We start from the raw sequence: 17,362 nt of genomic DNA on the forward strand, positions 1-17,362 counted from the left end.
CATGGAGCTTTAACCCATGGATCTCATGGAAATGAAAAGACATGGGTATTAGGGTTTACATGGATGTAACCCTAATCCACCACACTATATAAAGGAGGCTTTGGTTCTTGAAATAACACTAGTTGATGTGTGTAAACTAAGAGGGCCGATTTCAAGAAGTCTGTGACTATTCTCTCAAGTTTCCAAGTTTGTGGTGATTTGTGACTTCCATTTGAGGCATCCACATTATTGGTGCTAGGCTCTCAAACTCCAAGCAATCAACTACTACTACAAGGTAAGTAATTCTACTAGTTTTATTTGATTCAAGTACCCCATGCCATGCTAGTTAGGATAAGAACCTTGGAAAAATAATTATTTGCATGTATCTTAGTCAAACATAGATCCAAGGTTTCTAGGGTTGCATGTACACCATAGGAGTGTTAGAGTGCTCAAAAACCCATCAGTGGTATCAAAGCCTGGTTTGTTTATTTGATACTTGATGCAAAAAAAAAAAAAAAAAAAAAAAAAAAAAACTTGAAAATCGAAGTTTTGTTCAAAAGCTCGTATCAAAATTTCAAGTTTTGTATATGTACTTACGATTCTTGAAATTTTTGATATGAACATTTATAAACATATGAGTTTAGAAGATCATAGAAATTATGTGCTAATAATTGATTAGATTAATTCTTGATCTTTATGTGTTTTAACGGAGTCCATAACTAGTTCTTAAGTTATGGATAACCAAAAGTCACATTTATAAATAACCATTAAAAGAACACATAGGTTACAAAAAATGAAGAGTCTTCATTTTTAATAACCATTAACTCATAAGTTATGAGAAATGAAAAGTTTTGAAAGTTTACAAAACTTGCCCTCAAGTTTTGGAACATGTAAAGTCATATTAAAAACTTTAGTTCCAACCCCTAGAATTTTAAAAGTTAAAATTCAACCCTTATACTTTATAATATTATAAGTTTAATAATATTTATATATGTATAAGATCAAGTCGTCTTACCGCTAGTACGCCTCATTCACGAAGCCGGTCTATAAGGGGGGTATAAGGTTGTTGCCTATAAAATGGCAACTTAATGGGTGTCCACTCTCACCCACCGCTTCCTTGATCGGAGGAGAGTCGTTAGCCGAACGAGTAGGACAAGGACTTATAAATTCTCATTAAAAGTATAATGATAATACTAAAGTAACTAAACTTTATTGAATTCACAATCTTAGTTATTTTAGGAAAATGTGAATAAGGTGCTAATCCATGAAATTACACTTTACACTTTGTTTAAATCGTTAGTGGAGCGTGTGTGGTTAACCGGCACACTAACTTGAACTTAACAAGGTAGGCAAAGGGTGACTTAGTGTTTATCATAGTATCAATGGAGCGTGTGTGGTTAACCGGCACATCGATTGAGGGGTAATACATTAAGGGTACCAAGTAATTTGCATGGTTACTTCACACCTTGTTTTGTGATCCTCGGCATCCGAGTCACAAAACTTGAAGGGCACACTCGAGATTGAAACATGCCATTGAAGAAAGTTCAATGAATATCAAAGAATCTAGGAGTTTCTAAACTAATTAAAACCTAATTAAATATTTCGTTTTTCATGGTGGAAATTGGTGAATCGTCATTCACCTACCTTCAAATATCTTATAGCCTAGATTACGGCATCCCTCTTCTAAGTTATAAAATATTGTGTTGGGTCCTAGCCTTAATATTACATTTGAGTGTTTTGTTAAGGACTATCTCTATATCTAATCTAATCTATTCCCTCTTCTTTTCAGATGTCTTCCAATAACAATGCTTCTGGCTCAAACCCTACTAGCTCCTTCTCTCTCATGAATCTTTGTGGGAGAGTCATCTTTGATGGGTCCAACTTTACAGATTGGATCAGAAACATTAGGATGGTCACTCGGTATGAGAACAAATAATATGTTCTCAACAAGGAGCTGAAGGTACCCGAGCCAACTGCTACTCCTGAAGAGCTTGCTGAATATGAGGTACATGAAAGAGATGCTACAAAAGTGGCATGCATCATGATCGCCACCATGACAGCCGAGCTCCAAAAGTCCTATGAGGACTATTATCCTTTTCAGATGCACCAGGACTTGATGGACCGCTACCATCAAAGTGCTCGTCAAGAGCGATATGAAATAATCTCCTCCATGATAACAACCCGAATGAAGGATGGTGAACCCATCACGGGCCACATGCAGAAAATGCAAAGGTATGTGGACCGTTTACTGAAGCTGAATGTGAACTTCCCTGAGGAGTTAGCAATAGACATCATTTTGCACTCCTTGCCATCGTGTTATGATCAATTCCGCATGACATATCACATGAACAAGGAAGAAGTCACCCTCAGCAAACTTCAAGGACTCTTGAAGACCGCCGAAAGTGGTCTAAAGGGTAAGTCGGTTGTTACTACTCCTACTCCTACTCCAACTGCGGCCAATGTCTTGGCAATCGGGCATGGCAAAGGGAAGAAGAGAAAGAACCCTTCTAAGGGTACCAAGCGTAAGACCCTTGAAGGCTCCTCTTCAAGCAAAACCAAGAAAGGTTTTGTCACTCCTTCTGCTAACCCTAATGAGGCTGAATGCTTCTATTGTCATGAAAAATCGCACTGGAAGCGAAACTGACCAAAGTACCAGCAAGATTTGAAGAATGGGAAAGTAAAACCCAACCATGCAGGTATATACACTATATTGTCTAATAACTCACCTCATTCTAAGTCTTGGGTCCTTGATACAGGTTGTGGTATTCACATATGTTGTGATTTGCAGGGACTAAGAAGAAGTGAGAATGTGGAGCAAGGAAAGATAAACTTGATCATGGGAAACAGGAAAGCTTCACCTGTCACCAAGATAGGAGTTTATTCCTTAGTGCTAAATAGTGGGTTTACATTAGATTTGAATAAATGTTATTATTCGCCAGAAATGGCAAGAAATGTTATTTCCTTTCATGCATTGCATAAACAAGGTTTTACCTTTTATTTTGATAATAATAATGGTAGTATTGATGCTTTCTTTAATAATGTTCTTTATTTTAAAGCATTACCTTGTGATGGTGTGTATGAAACTGTATCTGTTGTAGATAATCTAGAAAATAATGTATTGTGTATTGACTCTTCCACTAGCTTAGATAAAGCATCTTTATGGCATTGTCGTCTTGGACATGTAAGCAAGAAACGTATAGGCCAACTCCAAAAGGATGAAGTCTTGGAGTCATTTGACCTAAAGTCAAATGATAGTTGTGAATCTTGTTTGCTTGGTAAAATGACAAAGTCACCTTTTACTGGCACTTGTGCTAGGGGTGAAGGTTTGTTGGACCTCATACACACGGATGTGTGTGGACCCTTCAGAACTGCCACAAGAGATGCTAATCGTTTCTATGTGACTTTTACTGATGATTTTAGTAGATATGGATATGTCTACTTAATCAAGCATAAGTCAGAAACCTTTGAGAAATTCAAAGAGTTTAAGCAAGAAGTGGAGAATCAGTTGGGCAGGAACATTAAGATGCTTCGATCCGATCGTGGTGGTGAGTATCTTAGTACTGAGTTCCTTGACTATCTTAAGGAATGTGGGATTGTCTCACAATTGACACCTCCTAGGACACCACAGTTGAATGGTGTAGCTGAGAGGCGCAATCGGACCTTGTTGGACATGGTTCGTTCCATGATGAGTCGAGCTTCGCTACCAATCTCATTTTGGGGGTATGCCTTAGAGACTGCCACCCATATCCTTAATCTAGTCCCTACAAAGAAGGTTGCCAAAACACCTCACGAGATGTGGACTGGAAAAGTTCCCAATCTAGACCACATCAAGATTTGGGGTTGCGAGGCTTTCGTGAGACGCGAGACTCACGACAAGCTCGAACCCCGAAGTGAAAGGTGTATTTTCATCGGCTATCCACATAAATCCTTTGGCTACATTTTCTACAGACCTAGTGATAATGTGGTCTTTGTAGCAAGAAGAGGATTCTTTCGAGAGAGAGAATTCATGAGCCAAGGAGACAGTGGGAGGCAAATTGACCTTGAGGAAATTCAAGAGTCAAGTGGTGAAGGAACCTCAAACACTAGCACTCAACCTGAGGAGGAAACTCCTGTTGAGCAGACTGAAGAATCTATACCTCTGAGGCGTTCCACCAGAGTTAGGACTGCACCTGAGCATTATTATGGTTTCCATATTACTGCAGAAGGTGAGACACTTATCAGTGATAACACACTGGAAAATCTGGATGAGCCTAACAGCTACACGGAAGCCATGGCAGGCCCTGAGGCTGCTAAATGGAAAGAGGCTATAGATAGCGAGATATAGTCCATGTATGACAATCAAGTTTGGAACTTGGTTGACAATGTACCAGATCGTAAGATAGTTGGGTGCAAATGGATCTTCAAGAATAAGACCGACATGCATGGTAATGTACACACTTATAAGGCACGACTGGTTGCAAAGGGTTATTCTCAAACTCCGGGAGTTGATTATGATGAGACCTTTTCACCAGTGGCAAAGATTAAGTCTATTAGGGTTCTGTTAGCCATTGCTGCATTTCATGACTATGAAATATGGCAAATGGATGTCAAAACCGCTTTCCTTAATGGAAAGTTGACTGAAGATGTTTACATGTTTCAGCCAGAGGGTTTTGTCAGTACATAGTACCCCAATAGAGTGTGTAAGCTCGAGAAATCCATTTATGGATTGAAACAGGCACCTCGCAGATGGAATCTTTGCTTTGATGAGAAAGTCAAAGAATTTGGCTTTTCAAGAAGTGAAGATGAATCTTGTGTCTATATCAAGGCTAGTGGGAGTATAGTAAGCTTCTTGGTACTGTATGTGGATGACATACTACTCATAGGAAATGACATCCCAACCCTGCAGGAAGTAAAGTCCTGGCTTGGGAAGTGTTTCGCTATGAAGGACCTTGGAGAAGCTGCCTATATCCTAGGGATAAGGATTTTGAGAAACAGGAGTAAAAGACTAATTGGACTTAGTCAAAGCACCTATGTGGACAAAGTGTTGAAAAGGTTCAACATGCATAACTCCAAGAAAGGAGAGTTACCCATCCAGAGTAACGCCAGATTGAGTAAGACACAAAGCCCTAGTACTGAGGCTGAGATAGCAGAAATGAGTCGAATACCTTATGCTTCAGCTGTAGGATCGATCATGTATGCTATGACGTGTACTCGACCTGATGTAGCCTTTGCTTTGAGCATGGTTAGCAGGTATCAGGGGAACCCTGGCAAGGCACACTGGACTGCGGTAAAGAATATCCTCAAGTACCTACGGAGGACTAAGGACTGGGTCCTTACCCTCGGTGGCAGTGAGGACTTGAGAGTTGTAGGGTACATTGATGCTACCTTTCAGACTGACAGGGATAATTTCCGCTCTCAGTCGGGTTGGGTCTTTACTCTAAACGGAGGGGCAATTATTTGGAAAAGTTCCAAGCAGGAGACAGTGGCTGATTCCACTTGTGAATCAGAGTATATAGCAGCAAGCGAGGCAGCAAAGGAGGCTATATGGCTAAAGAACTTCATCGGAGACCTTGGAGTTGTACCAGCTATAAAGGAGCCAATGGAGATTTTCTGTTACAGCAATAGTGCGGTTGCCTTAGCCAAGGAACCAAGAGATCATGGGAGATCCAGACACATTGACAGAAAATATCACTTCATCAGACATCGAATAGGAGAAGGAATCCTCGTGGCAAATAGGGTATCATCGGATGAGAACCCAGCAGATCCCCTCACGAAGGGACTGACTCGGGCTAAGCATCTCCAGCATGCTCGGAGCATAGGGCTGAAGGATGATATTAGTTTTAGTAGTTAGATAATCTTGAAATTTGTAAAATGTAATTGACATTTGATGATAAATAAAAGTTGTTATTTATGAGTAAAGTGTTGCTATCTCTTGTCAATTGTTTACTATTATTTCTTTTTGCATGTTTTGACTTCCTGAATAATTATGTTATGGTTTATATCATATTATTCAAACTCTCCACAGTCGGTCATATGTTGGAAGTAGATATGAATCAAGACTGTCATGGGTTGGCTTGTAGAGGTCTAAGATGTTAGACAAAGCGGGGCTACAGCACTCATGAGTGCTCATAAGTTCTGAGTATTGGATTCAACCCACGCTCACTTGTATCACTTCATGGAATTTATCTCGAGTGATCGTGAGACGGTAATATCATATAAGTCTTCAAACCTAGAGATATGATTTGTTGCCTATGAGTTGGTTATGCATTGATTGCAGGAAAAAGCATTGGTAACTCGATGTTATAAACCGTGCTTTTGTGTGTAATTCAACAAGTAGTAGAGCAAACATATGAGTCGAAGTTTATCTGTTCCTTCTAGGATTAGAAGCGATATCTGGGCCCCTTGATGATTTTGTTTTGACCTATGTACCGGGCCCGGTCAGAACTAAATTGATGTGTTCAGTTAAGTTTTATGTCAAACAAATCGGAAATCGGGAAACAAATGCTGGACAATAAGCAAGACCATGTTCCATGTATTTGTCCGGCTGATATCTAGAACAGAGGATTATATGATCACTTATCTAAAATTGCGCTTCATAGTTCAACAGAGTTTTAAGAGCTACGATTGCTGATCGGTTCCTGAAGTCATACTTGCAACTATAGTTATTAGACTTATCCAAGTGGGAGACTGTTGGAGATAGTGTCTAAGTCCATAACTATATTTGGTATGTACTTGACCCGACCTGGCATGGTCCATTTGGGTTGCACTTCACCCGAACAATTTACGGATAATCTTTTAAGAATAGTATAAGTTATGATTTATTAATATATTATAAGTTCTAATATATTAATATAAAATCATATTATTTAATTAGTGTTGATCTATAATTAATTTAGAGATCAAAAGTATGACTAATTAAATATGGGCTCTTGTATTTATATAGTGTGGGCTAATGCTTATTTGGAATGGGCTAGGCTTGCATGGAAAGTCCATGGATACTCCATGGAGCTTTAACCCATGGATCTCATGGAAATGAAAAGACATGGGTATTAGGGTTTACATGGATGTAACCCTAATCCACCACATTATATAAAGGAGGCTTTGGTTCTTGAAATAACACTAGTTGATGTGTGTAAACTAAGAGGACCGATTTCAAGAAGTTTGTGACTATTCTCTCAAGTTTCCAAGTTTGTGGTGATTTGTGACTTCCATTTGAGGCATCCACATTATTGGTGCTAGGCTCTCAAACTCCAAGAAATCAATTACTACTACAAGGTAAGTAATTCTACTAGTTTTATTTGATTCAAGTACCCCATGCCATGCTAGTTAGGATAAGAACCTTGGAAAAATAATTATTTGCATGTATCTTAGTCAAACATAGATCCAAGGTTTCTAGGGTTGCATGTACACCATAGGAGTGTTAGAATGCTCAAAAACCCATCAAAGTTTGCCTCAGGAGAAACACAAGACAACATCGTCTCGGACGATCCTCCCAAAAGTCAAAACCATGACCCTTTCCACCCCGATCCTGATGAAGAACATTCAGATGAATTTATGTTCAATTGTGATAGTGCTTCTATTGCTGCTCCACCATTATTTTCCTCACTTCATCTCCTAACAAATCCATCTTCTTCAAGGCCAATTTATGATTTTGGGCCTTCCTCCTCTTCTTCCGAGCCAAATGATGAAGAGATCAAGATTGATGATCAAGCCTAAATACATCTCGGAGGTGAAACAGAGTCTGCTCCTTCCAAGCCAGATAATACAACCACTGTAACTCAGCCTGGCCCCTCCGAACCACCGGTAAATGAAGAAGGTGATAAATCCAAGTCTCAGACCTCCACCTCGGACATCGGATCATCAGCTGGCAATTATGCTGATCCTTTTGCCCTGTTAGAACTCTGAGATCATGTCTGTGAAACTGTCAAGAAGGTCAAATCATATGAAACCTCTGTGGCCGGACTCGACGCCAAGATTGATGCCAAGGTTTCTGGTCCAGACTCCAAGTTGGATGCCATTTTACTCTCCTTGCCCGAAGCCACCAAATCCGGACCCTCGAACGCAAAAAGAGAAGCCCAGGTCGATGTACTCAATTCCCTCAGACTCAAGCATACCATTGAGGAAGTTGAACAAAAATACAATGCCAGACTTGACCATTACCTCGACAAAATCACTACAATGTTAAAGGTTCGTGATGATATGATCAGTGCTACAAATGAATTGATCAAGAAAACCCACATTCGCCATGAGAAGCAAATTCAAATAATAGAGAAGGAGATCAAGAAGAAAGATAAGATGAACTTGATTATGCAACAAGTTCAAATAAAACTCCTTAGAGCATGTTGGAACATTTTGGATGTTCCAAACCACAAATTTGATGAGATGCTCTCGATCCTTGTTCAACTCTTCGATCACCTAAAGGCTCAGGCTCCCACAGCTGAAGATTATAATGCCTTAACGTTGCAGATGAATACAATTTTCCAGAAGGTATTCGATCAATTCTCGGAGCTCAAGGAGTCTACAATGCTTGCACCGGTTGCTGGGTCATCCGTTGCAAGAGGGGTAGAAGGGCCTAGAAGGAGAAGTCAATACATCCCCTGGAAGCCTGCCTCAGAGTTCATACTCCAAGATGAAGAATCTGATGGTGATTCTTTGCAAGTTCTTACAAGTACTCCAGATGATGATGATGATGAGGATGAGGATAAGGATGAAGATGATAAGTACATCACCAATGCTATCGTAGAGCTCCCTGCTCCAAGGAAGTTCCCAGCCAAAGTGTTATTAGAGGAAGACCAACGGATATGGTCTGCAATCTCATGGCCATCATCCCTATCTAATGTACTTTAAAGAAGTCGTGAAGTGGCTAAGGCAAAAACCAAGCTAACAGTTGATGCCTTCCAAGCCACCCAATCAATGCTTCCTTCGATTCCCTCACCCAGGATAACTCCCATTGATGAAAGCTCTCCTCTTCGGAAGCCTGGTGATATTTCTGAAGATCCCCTGACTTCCTCTCCTCCGAAATTCCCCATTGATGAAAACATGCAACACATCATCTCGGTCCTCAACAAACAACAAGACAAGGGCAAGAAACCCATCTCGGAATTCCACAGCTCAAAGCCTCTTGTTAAACAAAAAGCAGGTTGGTCTCAGGCCAAAATAGATCAAGCCCTCGAGGAAAGCATCAGAATCCAAGCACTTAAAGATAATCCTCATCCAATGCTAGGGCTTTCCCCTCTCTATAGAGAAGTAATAATACATCACTTGGACATTGTGCCTTTCATGTATTATGATCTCCCAAATCAAGATTCGGACCAGATTGATCTACCCATCTCTCCATACGGCAGGTTTTACACAAAGTTTGTTCCTCTCCACCCGGAAGGTGATCCTCAAATGATCATCAGAGCTGAAAGAGAATGTTTGAAGACATTCTACTCCAAGAACACACTTCCTCAAAAAGAAGTATGGTCTCATAAACGAATCACCAAGATCTCTGGGTTTAGAAGGAAAGTCTTGACAAAATTTTACCTGAATTGTATGTTGTACCGATACCACATCTTCTGAAATAAACAAACTCAACTCACCATCATAGATGCCAACTTCCCATCGACCAATCCTAATGACATCCTGACAATAGCTGCACACTTCTGAAGCCACTAGAGCGACGACCTCAGCATCGGAACCTACCATGCTTCCTTAAGTTTTCTCAAAGATTATGTCGTCGAGTTCTATAGATGCGATTTTGGAACTGGCTCACTTGTTTGGAACCGAGCTCTTAGCAAAAATCGATTTCAAGCTGCCAGAAGCTGAGATATTGGCAGAAGGGCCAATTGATGAACCAGTGCTAGGATACGTGTATTTGCAAAGGAAAACGAACAAGAAGGACTTCTTTTGAGTCCCTGATAAGCACCTTGTCCCTTCTAAAGCTATTCAAAAGCTTGTCAAAAATGCAGCAAGATCAGATGCCCCTGAACATGTGAAGACCAAGTTCATTAGTCAACTTCAGTGGTATCTTGAAGGCAGAGATTGGTTGTACCGGGGTATGTGTTTATCAAGGAAGAATCGAACTAAGTTGACTAGATTGCTAAGTTCACTTAGGGGGAGATTATTAGAACCTAAATATGAACCTCTAGCAATCACATGTTAAGAAGATCCGAAGTCAGTCTTAATTCCGAGATGTGTTGTGATACGAGACGAGTTTATGGTTCGAGATGGAGTTAGTGTTCGGAGTGGAGCATGTACCGAGATTAAGCAAAGATCCGAGATCAAGTGTCTGTTCTTGTATTTATTATTCTTGTCGTTTATGTGATTTGACATTTCATAGGACTGAGTCTTTTTGTAACTTTGGATAATCAGCTGTCAGAAGCTGTTTATTATCCATTCCTTTATTTGTTTCACCAGATTGTACGATGTACCTCCTTTTCCTATATAAGGAGTGTTTTAATGACAAGAATATTACTGTTGGGATATATTTAGTGGTTTATGATATGTTTTGAATGTATTATATAGTTCTCGATGGGCTTAGTGTGTTTTCGGTGGGCCTTTTTTGTTTGGGCTTTAGGTTGTCGGCTAGTATATATTTGGTCTGTGTATAGCCTTTCTAGGCCAATGCGTTTTTTGGTGAACCATAGTGATTCACGGCTGAAGAGTGATTTGAATGTACATAACAATTGTTCAATAGAATTGTGCGCATTCATATTATTGCAACGTGTTCTTGATATATTTTGTTGATTATTTCGTTTCATTGTTTGATTAAGATTCTGCACTAATCAAACTATTGCATTAGTACCTCGATAGATCCGAGTTTAGGGACTTACAAGTGGTATCAGAGCCTTAAAAATGACTTAAGGTTGTTTTGGGTATCAATTGCTTTCGAAACATTATTTCGTTTGTGGTTTTTTTGGGTTGTGTTGAAAGAAAAAGGATTTTTGTTGTTCTTCGTGTTCATCATTTTCTTGGTGCTCTTCACTAACTTTGGAGGATATTGCATGGGAAATTGTTTTTGGTAATTTACCAAATTTGGAATTCATTGGATAAGGAAACACGATCAAAAAAATTCATTTTCGGTTGGGTTCTAGTGTTTTTGGCGGCTAGTGAATAACGTTTTCGGCAAAAGGGTATTGGGTTCTCGGCTGGAAGAGTTCTCAGCCAACATATTGTTCTCGGTAAATTGTTTTCGGTCAAACAGTTGACCTTCAAGGTTCTCGGTCAACAGGGTGTTGACTTTTGGTGTTTTCGGTAAAAGGGTATTTATCTTGGTTTTCGGTCAAAATCAATTCACACAATCAGATTCTTTTTGTTGCTAAAGAATGAGTTCTTACAATAGTACCAAGGAGGTTAATGAAGCCTCATGTTCTCAGTCCTTTGAAAGTAAAATAAATAAATATTGTGAACAAAATGAATTATTAGTTAGAGAGGTTTTTGACCTTAAAAAGGAAATATATGAAATCAAGAAAGTAAACAAACCACTTAAAGAAAAATTAGAAGCACAAACTAAAGATTTAAGCAGGATTAAAGAAGAATCTAGCACCAAATGTGTTCACTATCGTTTTTCCAAGGAGAAAATTGCAAACTTAACTGCTGAACTTTATGCATTAAAGGCCAAATTTAAGGATGCTGACTTTAACTTTTAGAAATTCGATGTGTCAAGTGAGATAGTTGAGTCAATGATAGAAAAACAATTAAAGTGGAAAGACAAACAGGGTGAGGGTATAGGGTATCATAGTGTACCACCTCCCTTCTATGATAACTATACTCCTGCTCCTGAAACCAAAGAGATAGAGACACCTGCACAATATGGTCATCTTCCTGTAACTGCCTCAATCAAGACTGAACAGTCCGGCCCAACTGAGAATATTAATGTGAACGATACTAATGCTTCTACTTCATGTGCAGATAAAGTAACAGTGCAAGACGGGTGCGAGAAAAACAATGATAATGCTAGTTTTAATGAAAACTCTTCAAAAACTAACTCTTTGTCTTCTATTTCTTCAAAGGCTTGTGATAAAACTGCTAACAATCTTAGGCCACATAAAGTTGTGAAACAATGTGCTTGTACTTGTAGAAATTCAGTTGGACAGGGACCAAGTTCTGAGCGTATTCCACTTAAAAGACAAACTTGTTTTAACTGTGGGACTCCCGATCACATTGCTAGAAATTGTCCACATCGTTCATATGTTCCCTACTATAAACATGGTTGGTAGAACGTGCCAAGGGGGAGATCTTCCACAAGAAATCCTTCTAGGTCACGTTCAAGCAATGGTGATTGGAATGCTAAAAAGACCAAAAATCAGACTCTTAAGAACAAAAAGGTCATGTCTGACAAGAGATCTAATTTGAGAACAAGATCGGTAAGTTCGAAGTCATCTCAGCAATCGGTCTCAAGCTCTAAAGCGAGTGCTGAAGCATCCATCCGATTAATCAAGAACATGGTTAAACCTGACTACAAATGGGTACCAAAAGTTTCTACTCCCAAATCACCTAAAAATTCTAACATCTCTTCATTAATAGTGTTTGATAAACATGATATGACTTGGGAACGCATATCACGCGTAGATAGTGTCACACCCTCGGCCACCGGCAGAAACGCCGAGGTGCGCAACGTAAATCAGTAATAACAGTTATTAAACATACATTGAACAGTACAAATATAATTTTCTATTAAAACCGAAATAGAAATTACATTGATAATGGCTATCACTAAATCGTGACACACGCCTAACAATCTGGCGTTTACAAATGTATAATACAATTAATGAAGAATCTTCTGAGCGAATACTTCCGATCTGTTAAATAACCTGAGAATACATGCATTTAAAATACGTCAACAAAATTGTTGGTGAGTTCTACAGGTTTTGACACAGAGTACTTTTATAACCCAAAAGTGTTTGGTAAAATTTGGCTGGCTGACCACCTTTTATAAATATTTACTTTTCTATTAAAAAGTATAAAATAATTGAGTTATAAAAATGTGTTATGACTCATTCATAAATACCATTTGTTCAAATCCAAATGTACAAGAGTTGGAAAATACATATAAGTAATTCAGACTTATATCAAAGTGCATTTTTATATAAATATTTTCAATATCAAATTATATAAAAATAGGAAATGGTACCCTCTGTGAGAACATAGAATAACCAACTTTACTCTTGAAAACTTATACAAGAATTTGTATCATTTATATGAAAAACTCATAAGTCTTGAATTTATGAACTTTGTAAAATCGTGTCGTGAATATAATTAAGTAATATCTGACTTAATTTGAAAACCGACACTTAACTGGTGGGGCAAACTCCTCCCACATAAATATTGCGTTTTCTTATACAAACAAATGGTTTATATAAATAACTTATCTTATATAAGTTATTAAATCTTGTCGAGTCGTGTAATGATATTAATTAAGTGTTATATAACTTAAGTTTTGGTATTGACACTTATCGCTTTGAGTCAGATGCTATCCTACTAAATACAGTTTCTTTCAACTAGAATGAGTGAACATAAACCCCGTATAAATCCAATATCGATTCTATACGGTAACGAAACAAAACTGTTATTTTATAATGAAATGATAACCGAACTCGTGACACTATACTTTATTAATGCACCGACACCATAATAAGGCGTGCGTGCTAAAGTCATTCACCCCGTTGTAACACGTGGTAATGTTTTGATAATGCTAACGTCAGCGCCAAAATTCATCTCGTCAGATGTAGTTGCAGCTAGCAACTCCAGGCGGGCGGTCGTACCGTATAAGATCAATAATATGACACTTACACCCGACGTTAGTCGTTCCCTCGAGGATTAACAGTTATATATTGGAGAGTTTCTACTAAGTATTGAGATCTTAGCTTTCGCGAAACCCGGAATAGTTTATAATGGATACTCAAACGTATCGGATCTGGTATTCGGAATAGGTATGATAAACCTATATGGAATAGGTATGATGAACCTATATGGAGTAGGTATGATAAACCTGTATGGAATAGGTATGATAAACCTATCTGGAATAGGTATGATAAACCTATATGGAGTAGGTATGATAAATCTGTATGGAATAGGTATGATAAACCTATCAGGAATAGGTATGATAAACCTGTATGGAATAGGTATAATGAACCTATATAATCCATTCTAAATTCACTGGATATGTAACATTATTCACCGTTTAGGAAAACGATAGCTGAAATTCCTATAACTTCAAGAATTTATCATACTGGATACAGTTTCGATGTTCTATTAGCATAATAGCTAATTTTTGAATTTATCCAGTTTGGATCGACCGTAGATCTGCATTCCCCATATTTTATATAAATTATGCGAGAATGTTTTTAATACATTTAATTTGGGATAAAGGTAAAGTCTTTAAATACAATAATCGACAAGTATTTATTTCGTAAATAACGACTCTTAAGTTCTGAAGTCGATCATGTTATTTATTGTGATAAGAATAAATAACTTAGTATAATGAAGTTATGTTGTTATAATTAATATAAAAATATATTAATAATTTCTCAATTCATTTTTACATATCCTTATATATATTAAAAGTTAAATCTTATAATTTTAACCAATAATTATATAATCTCATGAATTTAATCTTCCATCAATTATGGCAATATACTTTCATTTTATACACGGATAATAATTTTGGTCATTATTATATCGTTTCATGCTTCCATGAGATACTTTATCTTATACATGTAAAGTCATCATTTTTGTGACTCATAATATCCACTTGTATAATTATAGCAATATACTTTCAATCTTGTGATTTTTCTTAATAAATATATTTATATTTCACATAAAGTATAATTATATCAACTTATAACAATCTACTTTAACTTAATAGATTTGCTAGTGATTTATCACATCTTTAGATTGTTATTTCATAAACGTTTGACCAATAACAAAGTAAGATGTTATTTTGTATATAAAACTTAAAAATCATCAAAATTTAATAGACACGCATATATTCTCCCCCAAATATTAAAACCGTAAAAGAGGGGTCGTAGAAACTCACATTCGAAGCGTGATCTCGATCTAGGCTCGGTTTCGGAGAAGCTTTTCGTTAATAATCGCGAGATCACCTTTCTTGGACCTTAAAAGTTTTTGGGTTTGTTTGGTAATGTTTTAAACTAAATGGGTCGTTTATAAAGAGTTTAAATCACTTGGGGCCTGCTTTGAAAAGGTTTATGCTAAAAGACCAGTTTTAATTTAAATTTATAAACACAGGGACTTGTTTTGCCAAAACCATCAAGTGTATAAAAGGGAACGGTGAGGCTCCGTCTTCTTCACTTCGGGCCAGGAACAAATGAAAACAAAGGCAGTCGATGAGGACTCCGGTGAGGCTGAGCGATCGTGAGGGTGGGCAGGCGTCGACCTTCGGCAACCCTCGTGGGTTCAACCTCTGTCTCCGGCGAGCTCCTTCCCTGGTCCATTGTTTGACATCGGCGGTCCAATGAAGGGAATAGGAACGGATGAACGTAAACAGTCCAAGAGATCGTCGGGTGGATCAGAATCGCGAGGAGAGGGAAGGAAGGGTCTGTCAGGATTGTCGGCCCTTCGTGGGTTTACATCTTCATCATTGGCGGCAGTTGTGGTGGTCGATGTCGTCTGCGGTGGCGAGTGAGGCTGCTCCGGCGGCTTCTCTTAGCTGGTCTCCTCCAGTCGCCGACCACTGAACACGAAGGGGAAAGGTTCGAATGGTCCAATCAATCGAACAAAGGCAGATGCTTGGGGTTTCTGTTAGCTAGATAATCACAGGTATTCCTTTTCTCTCCTTTTTGTTATGACCGAAAATCAGTAGAGTCTTGGTGAGTTTTGGGTTTGATTCTTGACAGAGAATGGAAGCAAGGAGAAGACAGGTGAAGTATAAGAGGCAGCTGCCTCTTTTTCACTCACTCGAAAACAACCTCTCCTTGGGGTTGTTCTTCTTCTTGATGGTGACAACAAAATTGAATGTAAAGGAGGGTGTTTGGAGTTGGTTTATCTCATCAAATGCAGGTGGAAAGAACCTAGAATGGATGGGCCAACAACCTCTCTTTTGGGGTCTCGGTTTATGCTTCCCAGAGAAGAAATGGATAGAGGGGTTCAAGGTAGAGTGAGGAGGGAAACGTGATATTATGAAGATATGAACTGATTTTTGGAAGATTTTTCTGTACTTTGAAATCCAGAATTTGATCTTGAGAGTGTATTGCATTATTGGTTTATATTTGTGCATGTGGGTGCAAATCTGCTCAATTTCTTGTACTAGGTATTGCTATCAGATTGAATGTATTTTTGGTTGTATTTCTTTTTATATACATGTATATCTATACTCAAGACTTGTAGATACCATATATATTTGATAAATCTGGTGTATGTGTAATTGAAGTGTTCTTGTGCATTTGAGGAAATATTCCAGAGGGAGGTATGGAGTTAAAGAGAGAAGGGTAATTTGAATTTGAAGTTTTGCTGACTTTTAAAAGTCAAAGTCTTCTTTTGATTTTTAAAAGGTAAATTGGGTGTTAAATATGTACAATTTATATTTGTGATGTAAGTTCCATTTCTCCGTGTCATCATATTGGCTCACGAAATTTTTCAGAAAGTGTTTGCTTATTGTGGCGGTCGTTGTTGTTCCAAAAACATAGACGGAATTTAATTTCAATATACCAAACTCTGTGAATTAATGTTTAAAGTTTCGAGATTAATAGGATCATATTCGATAGATGGTTTAAGAAGTTTGGGATATTTTTAAAGGAAAATTTAAATATAATATATTTAATATACATTATAAACATCAAGTTACATACAATTTGGTCATTAATATATAGCGGTTCGCGGTGGTTTAACCGCCGAACTCTGACCGATTTTTACCAATTGTTACAGATGGCAAAGGACAACCCAGTTTCAAAATGGACTGGGTTCCCAAAACCAATTAATCTCGCACTCTGTACCGGAGCAGCTATGAAGGAATATCATCAGACTCGGTATGTTGATAGTGGATGTTCCAGGCACATGATAAGGGATATCTCTCTTTTGCATGACATTCAGAATTTTAATGGAGAGTATGTGTCCCTTGCGGATAAGGAAAAGGAAAGATCACAAATGGGGATTTCTTCAATTGCTGAATTAAGGTTTGAATTTTCCGACTCTTCTATTCTATGTGACAATAATGCTGATTTTCAATCATCCAAAAACCAAATTTTCTAAAACCAAACTCATGCTTGTGGGATTTCTTAAGATGATACGTTTCGAAGACTGAAATTTCTTTTTATTTTTATTTAGTATTTCTTATTTTCTTCCATTTTATTTTTACTTTTATAAAAAGAAATTTTATGACAGTCCTTTGGGAATTGATATGAGTTAGTCATAAAGGGAAAACGAAATATGTGTAAAGCACTAAAGCTGAATTGTATAAACTTTG

The 17,362-nt window shown here is 37.9% G+C and overlaps 1 long non-coding RNA gene across 1 annotated transcript; it reads left to right on the forward strand.

Moving 5' to 3' along the window:
* Window positions 1-15,115: 15,115 nt before the first annotated feature.
* Window positions 15,116-16,308, forward strand: LOC145162843 (uncharacterized). The gene is made up of 2 exons (XR_013739372.1): window positions 15,116-15,720; window positions 15,798-16,308. It is a non-coding gene; the product is annotated as an uncharacterized LOC145162843 (long non-coding RNA).
* Window positions 16,309-17,362: the final 1,054 nt, after the last annotated feature.

The sequence above is a fragment of the Lactuca virosa genome, chromosome 3 (assembly GCF_052849685.1).
Source record: "Lactuca virosa cultivar CGN04683 chromosome 3, Lactuca_virosa_CGN04683_v6, whole genome shotgun sequence".
NCBI lineage: Eukaryota > Viridiplantae > Streptophyta > Magnoliopsida > Asterales > Asteraceae > Lactuca > Lactuca virosa.